This window comes from Vollenhovia emeryi, unplaced genomic scaffold, assembly GCF_000949405.1.
Source record: "Vollenhovia emeryi isolate VEMERY1.0 unplaced genomic scaffold, V.emery_V1.0 DF939144.1, whole genome shotgun sequence".
Taxonomy (NCBI): domain Eukaryota; kingdom Metazoa; phylum Arthropoda; class Insecta; order Hymenoptera; family Formicidae; genus Vollenhovia; species Vollenhovia emeryi.
Genome location: NW_011967222.1, coordinates 138,263 through 156,861, shown reverse-complemented (window position 1 = coordinate 156,861; position 18,599 = coordinate 138,263). Strand labels below are relative to the sequence as shown.

Here is an 18,599-nt window from a genome sequence, read left to right as displayed (position 1 = left end):
TGTTTTCTGCTTCCCTATTTTTTTCCATTGTCGAGCGACCTGTTCTACCTTACCTAGCGCTTCCTTAGCACCGGAAGCGGTGCAGAACCTCCATCGAAGCACAGCACCCTCTGACATTCTCCCAACATCGTTTACGCTAACCGCGAGAGGAGTCTCTGCTACAATATATCTATCCGTTAATGGATAAAGCTGCTGCCGTTTATCGCCTTCTCTCCGCGGAAAGGTCTTTTGTTCTACTTACGCCATTAACCGTAAAAAACGGTCCCAAGTCATAATTAAACAAAACTAACGGTGCATTACTTAAAAGTACATAGTAAACGGACAATGTGAATCGCGAAGGTGTGCGCGATACAGCTTGGATTTGCTGTTAATTATGGGAGCTCTTAATTATGAGAAAAATAATATGGTCGCGAAAAAAAGGGTCACTGACGCGACGTTGATGCGTTTCTCTTCGCTTAAAGTCGTCGAAGCCGGTGTTACTAGTACAACGCAATCGTTTCCGACACACATCCACGTATCAGACAAGCTAGTAAGGCCCGGTCTCTCCAAACGTCGCTTAACTTCAGTTTTAGTTTAATTCACGTTTGTCTCTTTCTAAAGTGACAGTTGGAAAAAGACAAAAAGAGCGAATTACGAGGGTGGGTTGAAAAGTTTTGAGCCGCAATATGAAGATGATATTACTTGTCGTCGCCACTTCGATACTGCGACTGTACATGCTTTGAAGGATACATCTGAAAATTTTAGCCATTTCGGACTCTCAGTTGTCGTACGACAGTCGTTAGTGTCAGTGGATGTTAGTAATTTTTCTGTGGGTGCACCCTCGTGAGCTAACAATAAGCGACGTTGGTGAAACCGTGTGCCTAAGAAAAAATCGCGATATTTACGGATGTCATCCCCGTTAGGACAGTTAAGTCTGATCTACAATGTGTTCTTTGCGTCTAGAAACATTCTGTTTTATAAAAGCAAATCGGAACGTTTAAAAATTTTGTCGACAATGCACGACTGTACGATATACAATGTATCCATTTGTGCAAATTTTTTAAGCGTATTTATTGACTACAAAACAGAATGTTTCTGGACGCGAGGAGCACATTGTAGATTAGGCTTTTGGATCGTAGAAATTTATCCGTGGCATTAATTGCGCAACATTGCGGAGCGCCTATCGCATGCTGCCCCGTCGGGATGGGAATTCGCGATACATTGTGCCGACAATAAAATCGCTAATCCGCCGATAAACGCATTTGAATCGGGGCCAACTATTTATAATTCCGTCGGGATGCTTCTAACTGAGTTATAGCTGCACACGACATTGTATATGTCCGCGCGATCGATCAACATCGACGTACATGTAACGCCACAAAATTGCCATTTTTTTTTTCACTCGCTTATTCCCAATTCGGTACATTTGTACATAATATTTTATTAAAATACTCGAGTAATGGAATCTGTTTTGCACGGTAATTGGTAATTACGGCACGTGTTGTGACATAATATTTACGCAACGCAAATATCGAGGGTCTCGCAAATGAGCTTGCACCGGCAATAACAATAATAATAAGGATAATAACGGGATATTTAATTGCTGCTCGTTAATTATGCAATTTTCCAATTCGAATCAAAATTGTTAATTATCTCTTTCGGTTTTTCCCTCCCCCCTTCCCTCCCCCCCAGTCCGTTTCTTTTCTGTCTGATTCTTTTGTGATTCAATTGCGTAAGGGCGTCATACGCACTGCGTTTCCCAGCAGAATTACCAGGATACAAAATGTTGTTACGCGGCGAGCGCGCCGACTGCGGCGCGTATTATGGAAAAAGCACTAAGCAACCAGTAGTGTTGAAACGTGCCGAAAAACCCGTGTAGATGAAAGGAGCAGTTGGTATAAAAGCCATCTATCTTTAGAAATTTTATTTTGAGCTTCTCCTTCGCGCTCATAATGATGATCGGCCGCGAAAACGGTACGGCCGACACAGTTTCCGCCGTCATGCGTTTCCACATGTGCGTCTCGGGGAGGGGAAAGCGTGTGTACGCGCGCGCGCGCGCGCGGGAACCATGAAATTATGCGGTGAAATCGATCGATTTTTCAGACAATCGAACGGATGTGAATTACAATTTCAAAATCGTTGTTAAAATGCATGAACTTTCGCGACGACAACGATAACGGTGACAACAACGGCCACGACGACGAGAGAGCGCTGCTGGTCTGAGAAAAAGGACAAAGGACGTGATATATCTCCAAAGTTACAAAATCTATGAGTTGGAAAGTATTCACCGATAAAAAGTCATGAAAAGAAACAATTATCAATAAATACATTTTGGCCGACCTTAACTGGCACGTGTTTTATAAATTCAAAAAATACACAGCAACGTTTCGACCATGGGTTTTGGTCCCTTCCATACAATTCTCTTAATAAATCATCAAGTAATGTAATAAGAAGTTCATTAATAACAGTCCGAAGGTGGTGAGTCGTAATTAAAAAATTTTCCGGCAAACGTTAAAAGTAGGTAGACTACAAAGGCTGGAGAATGACTGAAGAAACAGTTATGTTCGCGATGCACATTGCAGTGTGCATGAAAACGCGATTGTTTATGCTTTTCAAGTTAACGCCTGGAACGCAATATATTTATTTCTTTTTCGTCTCGCTTGTTTGTTGTTGTTACGAGGCATTGATAATCGTAGCCGGTCGTACGATTTAATCAAATTGTGACGAAGTTGTTTTTAATTAGCATTACTCGAAATGGACACAGATAATCAGAGTCGAAAGATCGCGCCGAAGATTTACACGCGGATCGAAATTTAAATAGTAGCCGTCCTTCGTTCGCTTCTCACACCTCGCAGCCGTAAGCGGCGCGAATTCTTGCCGATCGATTTCTTTTCTATGTCGGCTGCGGAGCGGCGATTACGGTTTTTTTCCGTCGCTAAAAATATAGCGCGCATCAATGTAATCTTTTGCGAGATCGGACGAGCGGCTGCCAGTTGTAAGACCGTATTCACGTATTCATTCGATGATAACGCAAATACTCGTAGATTTGCGTCGTAATTTCTACGTGCAAATTATCGCCGCGGTTCATTACGCCTCAATCAAGGCGCTTGAGTCGAAAGTAGCGAAATATAGTCAAGGCTAAAATATTATTTGCAGAATAACCCGGCGTGGCACCACCTGTCCTTGGCTAAGACGCAGTATTTCCGCGGATGAATTTTTTTTTGTATTGATTCTTCACTGGCGATACGTGTGTTTTGTGACGTAACAGATATCGTACGTGCGTAGTCACGCTCCGTCTCCGCGTTTTTACTTTCTTTGTGCTTTCAAGATGTGCTCTGCAGCAGGTTTGAGGAAATTTAGAGATCTGTTTGTTCAGAAATACTGCTTAAAATCCCTGTAAATCATGAAACTTTGCATACTGCAGCGTCTCGATGAGAATTTAAAAAAAAACGACGTAATGTTTATCAACGATGATTGAGCAACGCGGAGACCCCATTCGTTATTCAAAGATATATGTTTTACATTTAAATGCTACTTAAATGACATAACGCAAGCATTTATTTTCACACAAAATAATCGATATTAAGGGGACGCCGGAGTGCGACGGAATGCACTTTTGGCACCTTTTGCTCCTAGAACTGTTAATTCTGTGAAAACGTTTGTATAATATACGAATTATGTGGCAAATACAAATTGTGTACAGACCGACAGTGTCCCACTAGTCAGATTAAGTCAAAGAACAGCATGGTATCATTGAAATTAAGTTTAGGAGCTTAACAAGAAGTCTATTCAACCTATAACTTATTCGAGTGAATAGATTTTATGTTGGGCTTCTAAACTTAATTTCAATGATACCATGCTGTTCTCTGATTTAGTCGGAATAGTGGAAGACTGTCGGTTCGTACACAAAAGCGACGTAATTGTATATTACATAATTGTTTTCACGAAGTGACAGTTCTAGAAGCAAACGGTGCCAAATGTGCAGAATCACTCCAGCATCCCCTTAAGCGGGGAGCATACACTGTTGCATAAGTGCATAAGCATGTGCCGAGGAAATTTGATTGGTTCATTTCCTTACGCATTAGCTTGTGGACCAATCAATTTATTTATGCATATGCTTTATGCTCTTATGCCAAAGTGTGTGCTTCCCGCTTTTAATGAACGAGGCGTAGGTGACGAAACGGTGGAAGATTTCGTTGACGTTACAGAACAGCTACTGTACTACGAATGTTACATAAATACATGGTCAAATTAAGGGGAAAGCGGAAGCTGTAAATAACAAGTGCAGAAACTCTCGATACCCGTTACGTTACAGTTTCGCCGATATAGCTCTACAACAATACGCGATATAAATATAATACCACGGCGCGGAATTATCACGGGAGCTCGCCACGTGCGGGTGATACGCGCGTTCGCCACGTGCGGCCGGTGCACGAGGTACGCGATCACGTTGCATCGCGGCGTTGATGCTAGCGGGGGAAAACGGAGAAGAAATTTTCCGACGGGATTGAATCCGACGCGCGACAGGCACGGGATGAACAATGGGTGTCTACCAGCCGCGCCCCTAAAAAAAAATATCTTAATAACGCAGGTAGTTTTCTAGGTGTCGCAACAAAAATTTGTCGCTATTTTTTGTATCTGGTAGAAAATTGTTTGCAACCTGCAAAATTTATAGCAGCAACAATAATACCTTCTGGGAAGTTTAGGTTTAGGTTTAGGTTTCGTTCGTTGGATAAAAATGGATTTCGGTACCGTAGCTAGAACAATCTTTGTAAGGAATATAACTGTTTGTATACCACAATCAAACGTTGTATAATGTATGGGCGCCACAGGAAGACTTTCTTCCCACATTTACTAAAATACAGTTGAGATAGAAATTCTGTTTCTCTAATTTTAATTGATTAAATGCAAAACACATGCGATTTCGCTGTATTAGCTATTCATTTATACATCTCGGTTAGTCGTTTGTACCTAGAAAATTATTGCTGCAGTTGCAAGATAATTTTTTTCAGCGACGTATCCGTAAAACAGAGGAACTTTTCGCCGAAGCGTGACCTTAACAGCGCGAATAAACACGCGCTGTTAAGGTCGTTTCGACAAATAATCTCTTAGGCTGACGCCTCGGCGAACGTGATAACACCACGCCGAGATTATGCGCGAGGCTCGATCCCCGTTCGAGGAGCGTTCGCGAGCGATTTGCTTTTTCGACCGCGCGAGTAAATCTTGATATGCAATCGCACGAGGAAACGCGAGGAGCGCCCGCTTCTTGCCGCAGGCGGGATTTCGGTTATCGATATCGCAATCTTCCGTACGCCGAGCGTATCGTAGGCCTCCCTATTTACGTTCCGAGCTTACGCATCGGAAATTTCCCGCAGGTAAAGTTGTGCAAAAGAGCGATGTGTGCCAGAGGCCCCTAAGGCTTCTCGCGGCACCGCGCCGCGTGACGATGAAACCCACGAAATTGCGGGGAACCCGACGAATCCTGATCCCGACGCGAGGCAGCGGAACGAGAATGCTCGTTTCGAGCGAGAGAAGCACTCGGGGTCTGATTCCCACCCTCTCTCCCCGTTGTTCTTTTCCCCGTTCCTCTCGTCCGCTCGCCATCGCTCTCTCGCTCGAGGAATCGGGCGGAGAAAAACGTTTCTACGAACGAATCTTCGGCCCTCCAGGCGCGGCGCATTTTTTTAAACAGACACTTCTCCCAGTTCATCCTTCGAGTCTTGTGTAGTCGGCGATCGACGAAAACAATCTGTGCCCAGGAAAAAAGATTTATTTAGAAAGTCGAGTTGGTTAGGGATGACGCGTAGCGCTAACGCAAGTGACTAGCAATGATGGGGTCTTCAGAATTTTTAGAAATGTCGCGCTGATATAACCTAACAGTTGAAAAGGGTTCAGTTGATTTCCGCCGGTCGCAAAATATTTTATTTGACCTGTGCAGCTATTTTACTTATTAGGTTTGTTTTCCGTTCCTGCACTGGTGAACTAATGCAATAAGCTAGAATGAGAGAAAATATGCTTGTCTTACTCTAATTTATTGCACTAGTTCACCAGTGCAGCAACAGAAAACAAAGGCATTGACTTTCTGCTCATTTTCCAACTAATCTCGACTGTCCGGCGTCTGCCAATTTATCTCATGACTCATGCTTTTAGTATTTTTAATTGTATCGATCTATAACTGAGCACTGAAGAGGGAAACGTTTGCTTTTATATACACTGTTATGTAATGAAATGTATTTCTTCACATAATTCGCATAATTAAATCTCAGGAGCCCGTAAGTTGTATTCCTTTAGATCTCGAAAGACCCGTTGAGACGGATTTTCGCTCCGTCGAGGAACTTGCTAGAAAATTTGGAATTACCGGTCATCGCATGGATTAAAAGGAGTTGGTGAAAATCTAAAACCGTCACCTTAATAAACCATTAATCCCGATTATATTCTTGTCGTCCATCGCATCGGCGAGCGATCGATGCCGCGCTGAATAATTCCGCGCTCGACCCGCTTGTCGTTTCTGCCCAGCGTTACCGACGATCGACCGTGCCGTCGTCGTCCTCGCGAGTTTTTCTCTCGCGAAATGACTTCGGCCTCCTTCCGCCATCGCGATGCGATTGAAGCGACGAGCGACGAGGGAATAGGGGCCGTGGGAAAAGCGGTAAAATGCGTCGGTAGCGCCCGGCGCGGGCTCGCGGAACCTTTTGCTCCAAGTTCGTCGACCGCCGCGGTGCGCTCAACGATCGCGCTGTTTTTCTCGCCTTCTTCTTTTCCTTATTACTTCGGGCAAATCGCCGGAAAGGTTTCCGCGCGATCCAGGGCCCGCGGAAGACGGAGGGACGCGTTGAAACGCGAACAATTCGCAACGCCGTACTTGTAACATTCTTCAAGTTGGTTGCGTCATCGCGAGTCGTACGATGCAACAATTTAATTTACCCACGGCGAGCACTTTGCTGATAAATAGACTGTCACGGCGTAAGCTCCAGGCCGCGTCGCGTCACGGCGTTCTTATTGACCGTGCATGTCGTCGACTTTGTTTACAAGTAAACTGCGGACAACAAATTGACGGCAGTCGTTTTTCTCGCGCGTCAATAGGTAGTCTGTTGCGCCGTTGTCTTTTTTCTCTCTCCTTTTTTTTCGAGCACTTTGTTTAAAAATAAATTCCCGGCGGGACTGAATCTGCGACGGCGCGTCAGGCCTGCCCGCCATAAAATAAACACGTGACGCAAATGAGGCGCGGGAAGGGTTCGCAATAGGTCACGGGCTCACGTGGGGTGTGAATGGCGAATTATTAATAATAAAAATTGATTGCTCCGAACGAGAGCTTGTTCCAGCCAATCTCCGCGGATGACATAATCGAATCCTCGAAACGCTAATCGAACGATCTCGCGGCGCGGGATTTCATCCGCCAATGCCGCACGGTTCTTGGACGGAAATACCGTCTCCCGCCAATAATGCGTCGCAAAAAAAAAACACTTTATCTCCTTTTATTATTCAGGCATCGAATTCGATCTCTCAGGAGCATTTTCAGGTTATTTTATTATCTTATTTTATCTTTTTCATCTTTTTAGATTCTTTACAAGGCCAAATAACGCTTACTAATGCCCAAGGAATGCATAATAATGTCTAGTAATTCCCGAAATCTGTACTGCCGTCCTAACCTAAAAAACAGTGGCTCCATTTTAATTGCCAACTGATTGCTTTTACTGTTCTTTTGTGTAGTTCTCAAGATGAGTCAAAATGACATACATCTTTTTTATCATTTTAGATTCTTTATAATGCCCCAGCAAGGCCAAATAACGCCCACTAATGCCCGAAGAATGCTTAATCATGTTTAGTAATGCCCGAAATCTGTACTGCCGTCCTAACCTACAAAGCAGTACTTATCTCCAGTTTAATTGCCAACCGATTGCTTCTACTGCTCTCTTGCGTAGTTAGTTCTCAAGATAAGTCAAAATGACATACTTCACTAAAAAGCAGTAACCACCAATTTACTATAATACTTTTTGAACAAAAAAAATGTCATGGCAATGTAAAATTATTGAAATAGAGAAGAAATGCTTTAATATGCAGAATTCATTTCAGAATCAATACATTTTTTCGTGGTGGCCCAGCTATAAGAACTTAAACGCGCGTTTTCTCGAGACTGCACAATTTGGGAGAAACCGCTTTCTAATACCGAATTCGATTGCTTGCACTAGTGCGCACTGAGTGCACACTCAGGCCTGTTTATTGTCAATTTTTATATTCAGCTTTGTCCTTAAATACATGTTCAAAAAGTATTTAGCCAAGAAGTGATCCATATGGATGCTACACGGATCATTTTACTGGCTAAGAAATATTTCAAGAGACATTTCAGCCGATTCTTAAATATAATAATTGACTGTAAACAAGCCTTAGTGTGCACTCAGCGCGCACTAGTGCAAGCAACCGAATTCGCTGCAAGTTAGGACGGCAGTGTACACCGCAATGTCCTCGGCGGTTTAGCCCCTCGTTTCAAACATACGATATGCGTCGTTCGCTTTTACCTTATTTCTAATTTAAACCTAATATCGTTTAACCCAGACCTGTACGTTGTGATGAGAAATTTTTCTCGCTGTTATAAAAATTCCATTCCCCCCAAGCTCCTGCCCGCGCCATTGTACCGCGCCTCCTCTGTTTGCATAAATCATTGTATAATCGACAGCGACTCATAACCGACCAGTAAAAAGTTTTTTTCTTACCAAGTTCCCGACGTATCCTGACGCGTAAGAAGTAGGTTAATTAATTTTCATCTTAAACATAGTCTCTTATCGATCGCGTGCGAGCCGTGGAAATTTTTATGCGATCGCTTAAGCGTCGCTGGCGGCCGGGACTCCTCGTCCGTTCTGTACCGGCGCGCGAAATAAATTCCTACACACGCCGATGCCTTATAGCGTCGATGTCGCATAAATGGAATCGCTTTCCACGTGCAACGCGTCTCCATCGCGTAACGGAAACTCCCGCGATCAAGCCCACACCGTTCTATGGTATATTTATATCCCGGGATTGCATTGTGTCGATACGTCCTTTACCTGAAATATAATTCTATATTTATTATAAAACGGACCGTGGTATCTTCAACTCATTTCGCGTACCTCTTTTCGCGCCTGAAGAAATCAAATATTGAGGATTTTCACGTTTAAATGGAGAATCGCGTACAGGAACGGCGAAGGGGAAAAGGAGTTATTGTCTGTTTCTGCTGTGACTGACGGTTGACGCACGCTTGCTCTCGAGCTCGTTAAAGGCGAACGTTAAATCCCCGTATCGTCGCCTTTGCAAAGCTCGCCTCGGACGAATACGAGCCAAGGTTGAAGCAATATAACGGCAACTGGTGCGCCCCGGGAACGATGATTTGTCTCCTCCTGGTAGCCTTAAGAGCTTTCGTACGAGTTGGAAATCATCGCGCGCTGCCCTACCCGCTTATTACTTTAAATACCGCCGGCGTATCGTTGTACTTTTGCGGATAACATTATTATGTACCGTTCGTGTCCCTCGGATAAAGGATAATTCGCGTCTGCGTTCGGCTCGTGCGTAGCTTTGTATATTTTACCTGTAATTTATTACTTATTGTTCGTCCTTACGATTGGACGAAATGACCATTGTTCAATTATGAGAAGAGAGAAAGAGAGAGAGAGAGAGAGAGAGAGAGAGAGAGAGAGAGAGAGAGAGAGAGAGAGAGAGAGAGAGAGAGAGAGAGAGAGATTTATCATCTCCGCGAAAAGATTCTTTGGAATAAAAATGTATACAGTTTCGCTTTATAAGGTAAGATAATTGGAAAATGGGTTCTTGCGACATTGTCGAGTACCGATCCGACGTGCACATCACGTTATTGCAACACTTTTAATACTCGCCGAGAACGGATTATTATCACCGTTATCCATCCTGATAACGGGGCCTCGTCCTCTCGAACGGACAGCGCGGCGGCTGTTTTTTATCCGCTCCTTCAGTGAACGAGCGCGTTCTCCCGTGCTCTCTGGCCTCTTCTAATTGGTCACGTTCTTAAAAATTTTGCAGGCGGAAATTAATTTTCCCTTCCGCACGGGAGATATTTCGACGGCGCACAAGGCGCGCGTTCCTCGCCGCTGCATTTTCCTCGCGCTTATATTTGTTTTTAGCAGAAAAAGTCTTGTGTTGAGAGACAGAGACAGAGACAGACAGAGAGAGAGAGAGAGAGAGAGAGAGAGAGAGAGAGAGAGAAATTATACATACAGTATAATTTCGGAAAATGCGATAATTGTGAAAAAAAATGGTATCTTTCGACATCATTGGAGATTGCAGGCTCGCATCGCTCAGAATAAAATGCGTTTGCTCGTAAACATAATGCAAAGTGTGATCAGAAAGAATGTCGGCGATCTTGGAAACGAATTAGTGAAATGTCACTTTCGAAATCCTTAACGACGCTTTTCCAGGTCAGCGGAAAGATCGGCGCGTACCGTCTCGTCGTCTTTGAGCTGTCGCGCGCGAATAAAACGAAATAAAACGAGCGACTTTCCAAGAGTTCACGCTCGCCGCCGTTTGAACCCGAGCGCATGGACGAGGAGAGAAAGTCCCGTGTCGAGGTGTACGTCTACGATTACGCGGGACACTCGATTAGCCCTCACGTTTTAGCCGATTGTATCGAGCCAGCGCCTTGATACTTCGAGCGCAGGTCGAATAGAAACGGGCGATTAATTTTGTCGTGCAAGCGCCCGAGAGATCGAAGCGGGGAAACGCCGCGTTGGTCCGAGTGTACGTGTTCGTTGAAGCATGTTTCTTTCTTTATAATCGCTACACGCGTTACGCTCCCCGTTGTACCTCTCTCTCTCTCATTCCCGGCGTCTGCGCTTATATTCAATGTACGAGAAATATTATACAATTTTGTAACGCGCGCACGGGTCTTGTAAATTAATTATACGTAAGTTCATTAGGTTGTTTCGCACTTAATTAAAAAATCTGGGACGCATCCGTCCGCCTGTTAGCGAAAAAAATAAATGCTACTGTGCGCGCGCGCACGCGCGAAAGAGAGGGGCACTTCTATGACGCCAAGTCGTTGCTTTTTCAGAACGACGGAGATTATATTGTTAAACCGGCCGTGAACCGGCGCCGGGCATTTATGATACGTCGCGAATGCAGCCACTCGCGATAAACGTCGCTCTTAAACTCATGTAAATGGAGACGAATACCTTCGGCCGGATAATTTTTATCACCATCCGCGCCCCCCTGCGAAACGTATGACATACCGTTAATTTCACAATAACGATGTTTACTGTCTAAGAGGTCGAATTCAGCCCGAGCCCGTGGCCGTGGTCAAGAATGATTTATGACTCGAGCGGACGAGTATCGTTTCCGAGCGCGGTTTTGCGGATCGAAGGCCACTATTCGCAAAAAGGCGCGTCGTTATTTCAGAGATCGGCCAGGCGGGCGCGGAGGAGGTGGCGGAGGAGGGAGAGAGGGGCCAGGGGGGGAGACAAGGGATTTATGATCGAACAGGCGTTCGATTCATTATTGCAAACTTTGCGATATCGACGGTCGCAGACTTTACGCTGCGAATACGTGACGGCGACTGAGCGTCGTTTGCGATCGGAGTACAAAGAGGAGGGGGGGGGGGTGAGGGGAAGTAGATCGACGAGTTTTCTTCGGACGATGATAGTTGAGGAGAGAAAGAGAGAGGGAGAGAAGGGGGGGAGGGGGCAGGGATAGAGAGAAGAGAGGAGAGGGACAGGAATCTCCACCAAACAGTTATCCGACTCTGATGTTGCTCGGGGGCTCGGGGGCTCCTTCGATCAGCGGCTGTGGCGACGGCGGTCGCGGGAGAGATCCATTTTCGATCGCCCGAGAGAGAGAGATCGAGATCTTGTTTTCTCTCGGGGTCCCTTGCTCCTTGGCCTCTGACTCCGCGAATCCATATTTTTTTCCTAGCTCGAACGCCGCGAACGATTGCGAGAAGACCGGTGGAGAGGGGGGGGGGGGGCAGATTTTACGAGCGAGCTGCGACAATGTGTCAAAAAGTTTACGGTCTATATCTCCCGGCCTGGACGCGAGTTTCGAGCGATAGCGGCGAACGCGAGGGGACAAGTGAGATTGTTTGCAAAACGATATTTCATAATATCCCGTATCTCCGCGTGAGAGCAAAATAATTTTCTTTTTTATCTGAACGCAGCGCTTAACGATGGCTGGCTTCGCTGCTCGAAATTAAGCAATCGCGTGGCGCGTCGTGCGAGCGCAAAAGGAGCGCGGAGAACCCGCCGTCTATCTTCGATTCCGATATCGGCACCGGTCGATTCCATCTCGATCGGAGCGGATACTCGTTGCCCGTGAACGGAGGTTGAGCACCTCGCGATCTGCCGTTGAAAGAAAAGTAGGATGGTTCTACAAAACAGTTAGATGGCCCTGATGTTAGCAAATCACCGAGCGGCCGTGCCTACATTCGCACTCGCACTCGCGATATTGTATATGGCTTTTTAGACGATTCGAAGCGTTCACGCAATTTTATTCGTACCATTCTTCGCGCCCACACAGTACGGAACTATCAAAAAACACCTCGCTAATGCTCCAACAACATTGCGATTAAACATATATTTAAAACATTACATTTAGACTAATTGTAAGAACATTAGAACGTGAAAAAGTTTTTAAGTGGACTATTTATAAACCACAGGGTAATACTTCAGTATAGCTCCAGCATCTCAAAAATCAATGAAATTAGTCTCATTCGACGCCTCTCTCTCTCTCTCTCTCTTTCTCTCTCTCTCTTGAAGTGAGATACTAATTGTTAAAGTTGACAACTTTTAGGGTTTGGGAAATCTGTCATACGACTAAATGTAGCGACACTCCACACCGCAGGCATGGTTTGGGTAGGGTTATATCTTAAGGAAGTGAAGCTCCCCCGAAGGAGGGGCGGAACATACCGTCTCCACGCACGTACTTCCACCGTTGTACTGTTCCACATGGGTTTGCGACTTTATGTCTGACATGTGTTTGAGGGAGGACATTTCAATGTTGCTTCAAGCTTGCAACAACGTTGCCGAAACATTTCGCAACCTCCATGCAATGTTACAATGTCGCAGTGAAAGGTGTATGCAAAGTTTCTGCAATCTTTCGGTGCAATCTGTATGGGTTTAAATATAAGAATCGACTGGAAACAAGCCTTAGTGTGCGCTCAGTGCGCACCAGTGCTAACAACCGAATTCGCTATTAGATCGGTTCGATTAACGTAGAGCCACCGTGATAATTTTTATACTTTCTCGCGACGTGCAGTTTTCGAGGAAATTTATCGCTGTTCTCAGATATACGGGTTCGCTTATCCTCTCGCTTTTCTACGTCTCGAGCGCTACACGAGCACATGTCCAAGGAATCGGGATTCTCGTTTCCTCCAGGCTCGTCGATCTTTGGCCTCCGTCCGTGCTCCGCCTTCGCTTCGTGCCGCTCCGAGAAGCGGTTCTGATGCACGGCTTCAGATAGAGTTTCTAGGATATTCGAGAAACTCGATAGAGACAGTGCCGTCGTCGTCCACGAGGCGTTTTCGACTCGCAAATTCTCACGTTAAACGGCACGCCCTCATTTCCAAAATTTTTAATGCCGAATTAACTTTCGAAAACAAAAGTCCGTAATTCTCCGCACAAAATTCGACAGGCGTCTCACGGTGAGAACAGCCCCAGTGATCTTTTTTATCACCGACATTTCCCACACATATGTTCCTGCACGTGCTTCGAGCCGATATTTTCTCAGGACTACTAAAGCTGGCGAGGGCTGGCGTCTTCTAATTCCACGTTTCTCCGAGGGAGCGGTTTTCGGGGAAGAAAGTTCCAAATTAGACGCTTAGGTCGATTATATCGCACAGTACGTGAAACGGCCGCCACGGCCGTAAAGTGAAGAAGCAGAGTAAGGATCCCGGTACGAAGAAGAGAGGGAGCTGTTCGTTTCAAACCTGGTCGCAGTTGCGCGAATCCTTTCGCGTCGAGAACACTGTCCTCGTCTTTTTCATTTCGAGCGCGAACCTGTCGCTGCACGCGTCTGGAGCGTCTCTTGTGTTATCGCTTCTATAAGTTTCTTAGCCCTCTCTGTGAGTGGTCTAGTCAGAGCCACGTCGCGGTGATACGTTCCAAGTGAAAATAAATCAACCCCGTGAGATCGCGATTCGACTTGCTCAAAGACACGAAAATGTTATCTTTTCCAAACAGCACACAAGAAAGGTCAATGCGAGTCTAAGGCAGGATGTAGATAGCCTATGCTTGTAATTTATTAAAATGTGAATTTATATACCGGTTTTTTGTTCACATTTGTCCTGCGCGCCGGTTTCTTTTCGGACGTAACGCAATTTTCAAATCGACAAACGATTTGCAATTATATTTATAAATGCTACATTTTAGCATTTTTATATGCTACATTATTCTTATTGCGAAAAATAATTACCTCAGCCGGGATTCGAACCTGAGACCCCCCTCAATCCGTGACGGGCGTCTTAGCCAACTGGACCATTGAGGCTGTGATAATATCATTCGCAATAATTGGTGCAATACTTAAACGCTCTCTTACAGCCCCGCGTATATAAACAATAGAGTTAAAGTAGGACTCTCGCGAACAACATTATCTTTTCCATTCGTATCTTTATTCCTACGGTGCAATTACGTCCCAACGTGCCTCCTTTTTACGCGATCCTTTCACGCCCTTTAACGAAAAGTCACACCTCGTGACTTAACGTCGTGCTTCTGATTTCTTGAGAGTTTCTCACGTCTTGGTGAAAGGTGTCCTGTGGCGTGGATCGCCACCTTTAAACAGGGGTTGCCGCGTAGCGTAGCGGCTGGCGAGTGCGTGGCAAATGGTTTCTGCAGGGATCACGGCTGACGGATTTTCAAGCGGAACTCCTCGCAGGCAGAATGCAGAACGCGCGAGGTCCCCGAACCGGCCCTATTGATTTTAGAGAACCTTCCCGGCGAGGGGGGGGGGGGGGAGGAGAGAGAGACCGTCGGCAATTCCGAGCTTCTCTCCGTTCCCCTCGTCAAGTTTTCGAGAAGGGTCACCCCGTAATTTGAATATACGGCACCCTTCTGCGCGCTCGCAACCCCTCCCGGCCAATTGCACGTTCGGCATATTTCGTCCACCGTGCACCGTTCGTTCTCCTCGCGCTTCAAATACGCGGACGAGGTATTTCGTCGCGGTATAATTATCGCGGATTCGGGCTGCCGAGTCGTTTTTCCCGGCGCTAAAATTGAAGAATTTCTCCCATCGAGGAAACAATGCTGCACCCTCCGAAAGGATTTCTGTTACCGGGACGAAAATATTCTTGACGCATTTCTATTTCTCGCAACCTCGTTTAGTACAAAACTAGGACAATGTCAAAATGAAATCAATAATTCTTATTCCCCTCTATCGAATTAAAAAAAGATCGACTTACTATATTGACACAAGGGTAACGTATGTAAACGTAAGCTTATATATTCTTGCGTTTAGAACAAATTTTCCGTCTATCTTGCAACGCGCCAAGTTGGCGCCGCGATATTCGACAAAAGGCGATGCGTACTATCATTTTATTCGAGATTTTAGAATTGTTCATTTAAGATCGAAATATATCGATCCTATTTTATGATACATTCAAGTGTAATAGCATTGGATATGGAAAATTTTCCGTGGGTGTGCGTTCAGCGGGAAACGCTGCTTTGCAGCTGTTGTAAAGACCTTGAATCTAATTGGCGTACGCTCTTATAATTGTGGCGGAATCTAAGGACTCGAATCAAATTGACGAATTTTGCGACTGTCGCGAGGCAGCTTTTTCTGCTGAACGCACTCGCTATACTCGAGCGTTCGTCCACGCATCGTACGCTCGTGCGGGTTTTACGCTGCCGATAGCGTCGCTGAGATAACGTCGTAGTCGAGTAATCGCTCGCGAGCCGCGGCGCGGAATTAACGGCGACGGCGATTCGCGGATTCAGCGTTTCCGCGTTTTTACTCGCGGCGATTACTCGCGAGCGGGACGCGCGGAAACGGAACCGGTCGATCGCGCTTACGGCGTATCGCGCGGCGAAAGCGGATCGCGCTCCGTAGACGTCGATTACAAAATTAAGCGGCTCCGCGGGCGCGGCGACGACGCTCAAGCCGCCCTTTGATCGTGGAACGTAATATTTTCGCTGCTTCGCGCGTCAGCGACTCCCTTTGTGCGCGGAAACGGAGTTTCTCGATAGTTCGGCGGTTTAACTCGCTTGGAACTTCGAATTCGTCGAATTTCCCCGGGAACGCGGTGGCCCGGCCAGACGCGGGAGTTAACGTTCCTGTCGTGACGGCGACCGCGTGATTTTTGCCGCGGAAGGACCCGCGGCGGCTCGCGCGCCGGCGTGAATTCCCGGCGTAGGGAAATTCGCGTGCGGTTCGTGAATTTTCGCGGGGCCGGCCCACGATAATCCGGGCTTATCGATCGGCGCTCAGTTGCCAACTTGGCAGTGGCGAACTCCCGGAATTACGAGTGAAATGCTCCACATAGCGACGCGGTTGGCAAATCAGATCCGCTTTCATACCTTTGCAAGAGAGGATACGTCGAATTCCGGCTCACCTTCCGGTGGGCCAGACTTTCGCGATCCGACGACGACAATGTCCGCGTCGTACGTGGCTCCCCGTTTAACGCAGCGGGAGCCGCGTCCTTTCTAGGGGATGTCGCTCTAGACCTCTAATCGAGGTACAATGATTATTATTATTATTTCTTTTTTTTTAATACGAGCGCGCACCGTACATTGTACACTGTGCAAAGAATCGAAATGAGCGAACGACATGATTTCCACGTCGCACCACCCTTCCATTTCGTTGATCGAAGCGTTTCGCGAGGGAACGAAACTTGCAACGAAGGGTTAAGGGAAAAGAGTACCGCGGGAACGGGGTCGGACTTTTTTCACCAGCCGAGCTCGTTGTTCGAGTTTCAGGCTAAATCCCGGACGGAGTGGTTTTCACGTCGCTACCCCGACGGTCGCCAGGCTCGCCGTGTAGTTAGTTGTATGATATTGTAACCTACGCGCTTTCTAGCAGTTGGCGTTAGTTCCCCGCTCGCTCATTCCCTCGTTGAGATTGTCCTTAAAAACCTGTGGGGTCAGTGGTGCTCAGTGCTCGCGCCTAGATTTACCGCACGCGAGCGATTAGGAACAGGCTACTAGATTCGAGTATTAACTTTACTTTAATAAGGCGTGGAAACGACCTTACTGGCAATTCTTCATTGTAATAAAACACAACGTTTCGGCCAGCAATACTGGCCCTCTTCAGGTAACAAACTTGCAAGAGCGCCCGCAAGTGTAAGATTCGCCAGATTAGAGATGTGAAAATTAAGTTAGAAGTCAGAAATTTCCTTGTGCAATGTGTCTGGTCGTCAACGTTAGAAGTCAGACATCATTCTTTGTTACTTGAACTTTATTATATACTAACCTTTTAATTAATTTTGATTGTCTATTAATTGTTACAGCTTTTTTTCAATCAACACATTACGCTCTCTTGCGCCGTATTTTATATATCACCGGCTCATAACTGCTTTTTTTTCTCCTTTATTTTAACGCCAATGACTGCGCAATTCTCTAATAATATTCAGTTTGTAAATCCATTTATATGGTAAAAGCGATGACTATTTTTATACTAATGACTGCCAAGTCTTATTTATATATTTAACTCGCGGACTATGTACTAAATCGTATTTATCTCTTTTATAATTAAAATCAATTTATCGAACACTAATACCGTGTTCAGGCCCTTTTTATTACTTGATTTCATCATACGAGCCATTATTATTTATTATATTATTATTTACGGTTGAATTCGTAATAAAATAAGTTTTAGTTTAGTACGAATTCAACCGTAAATAATAATATAATAAATAATAATGGCTCGTATGATGAAATCAAGTAATAAAAAGGGCCTGACCACGGTATTAGTTTTCGATAAATTGATTTTAATTATAAAAGAGATAAATAGTTTAGTGCTACAAAATTTTCAAAATTGAAACAAATTTCGAGTGGTGGGGGTATTTTGAAAAAGTAAAAATAAAAATTTTTTGCTCATAGTTTTAAAGTACTATTGAAACCATTCAACTTTCGTTAAAAAAACTTGTCTAGCTCTTGCACTCTCGTCAATATTCGTCCCGAGGGAGAAAATCAAATTTTCTTCAAAGTGGTATTTCACCATGTAAAAGTGCGCGTTCCTTATTTTGTAGCTGAGAAGCAACATATTCAACGCTCATGAAAATCGGTGTGTCCCCCACTTGGGTATAGGTTTACTTGTAAGCTGCCATTTAATTATTAACTTTGCTTTGACTCCGCGGTGGAAGCAGACAAAGTGACAGCGCTTTGGTGTCACTGATATCGGCGCCACTGATCCTCGAGTTGGTTCCGGTTGTAAATTTGAATGATTAATAGGTACGTTTTTATCGGGCGGGACAGAACGAATCCGCAAACTCGTGGTATAACGTTAATATATCGATCGGTGGCGAAACAATGCTCCATCGAGTATCTCGATTCGAATAAGTATATAGCATTGAACTATCTATAGCGCGGCTGCTCCGAGGAGTGCTCCAAAGTATGAGCGATCGTTAGGAGGATACACTTCCGAGATACCTCGCGCACCTTTAAGGCCGAATCAGACTAGCAATTGCAAACGCGGATTGGATT

The 18,599-nt window shown here is 45.3% G+C and overlaps 1 protein-coding gene across 2 annotated transcripts in view; it reads left to right on the top strand.

Annotated features, from left to right (window-relative positions):
• The window catches only part of LOC105566452 (inositol-pentakisphosphate 2-kinase), a 111,754-nt gene that overhangs the window by 40,553 nt on the left and 52,602 nt on the right, over positions 1-18,599 (top strand). The window lies entirely within an intron of this gene.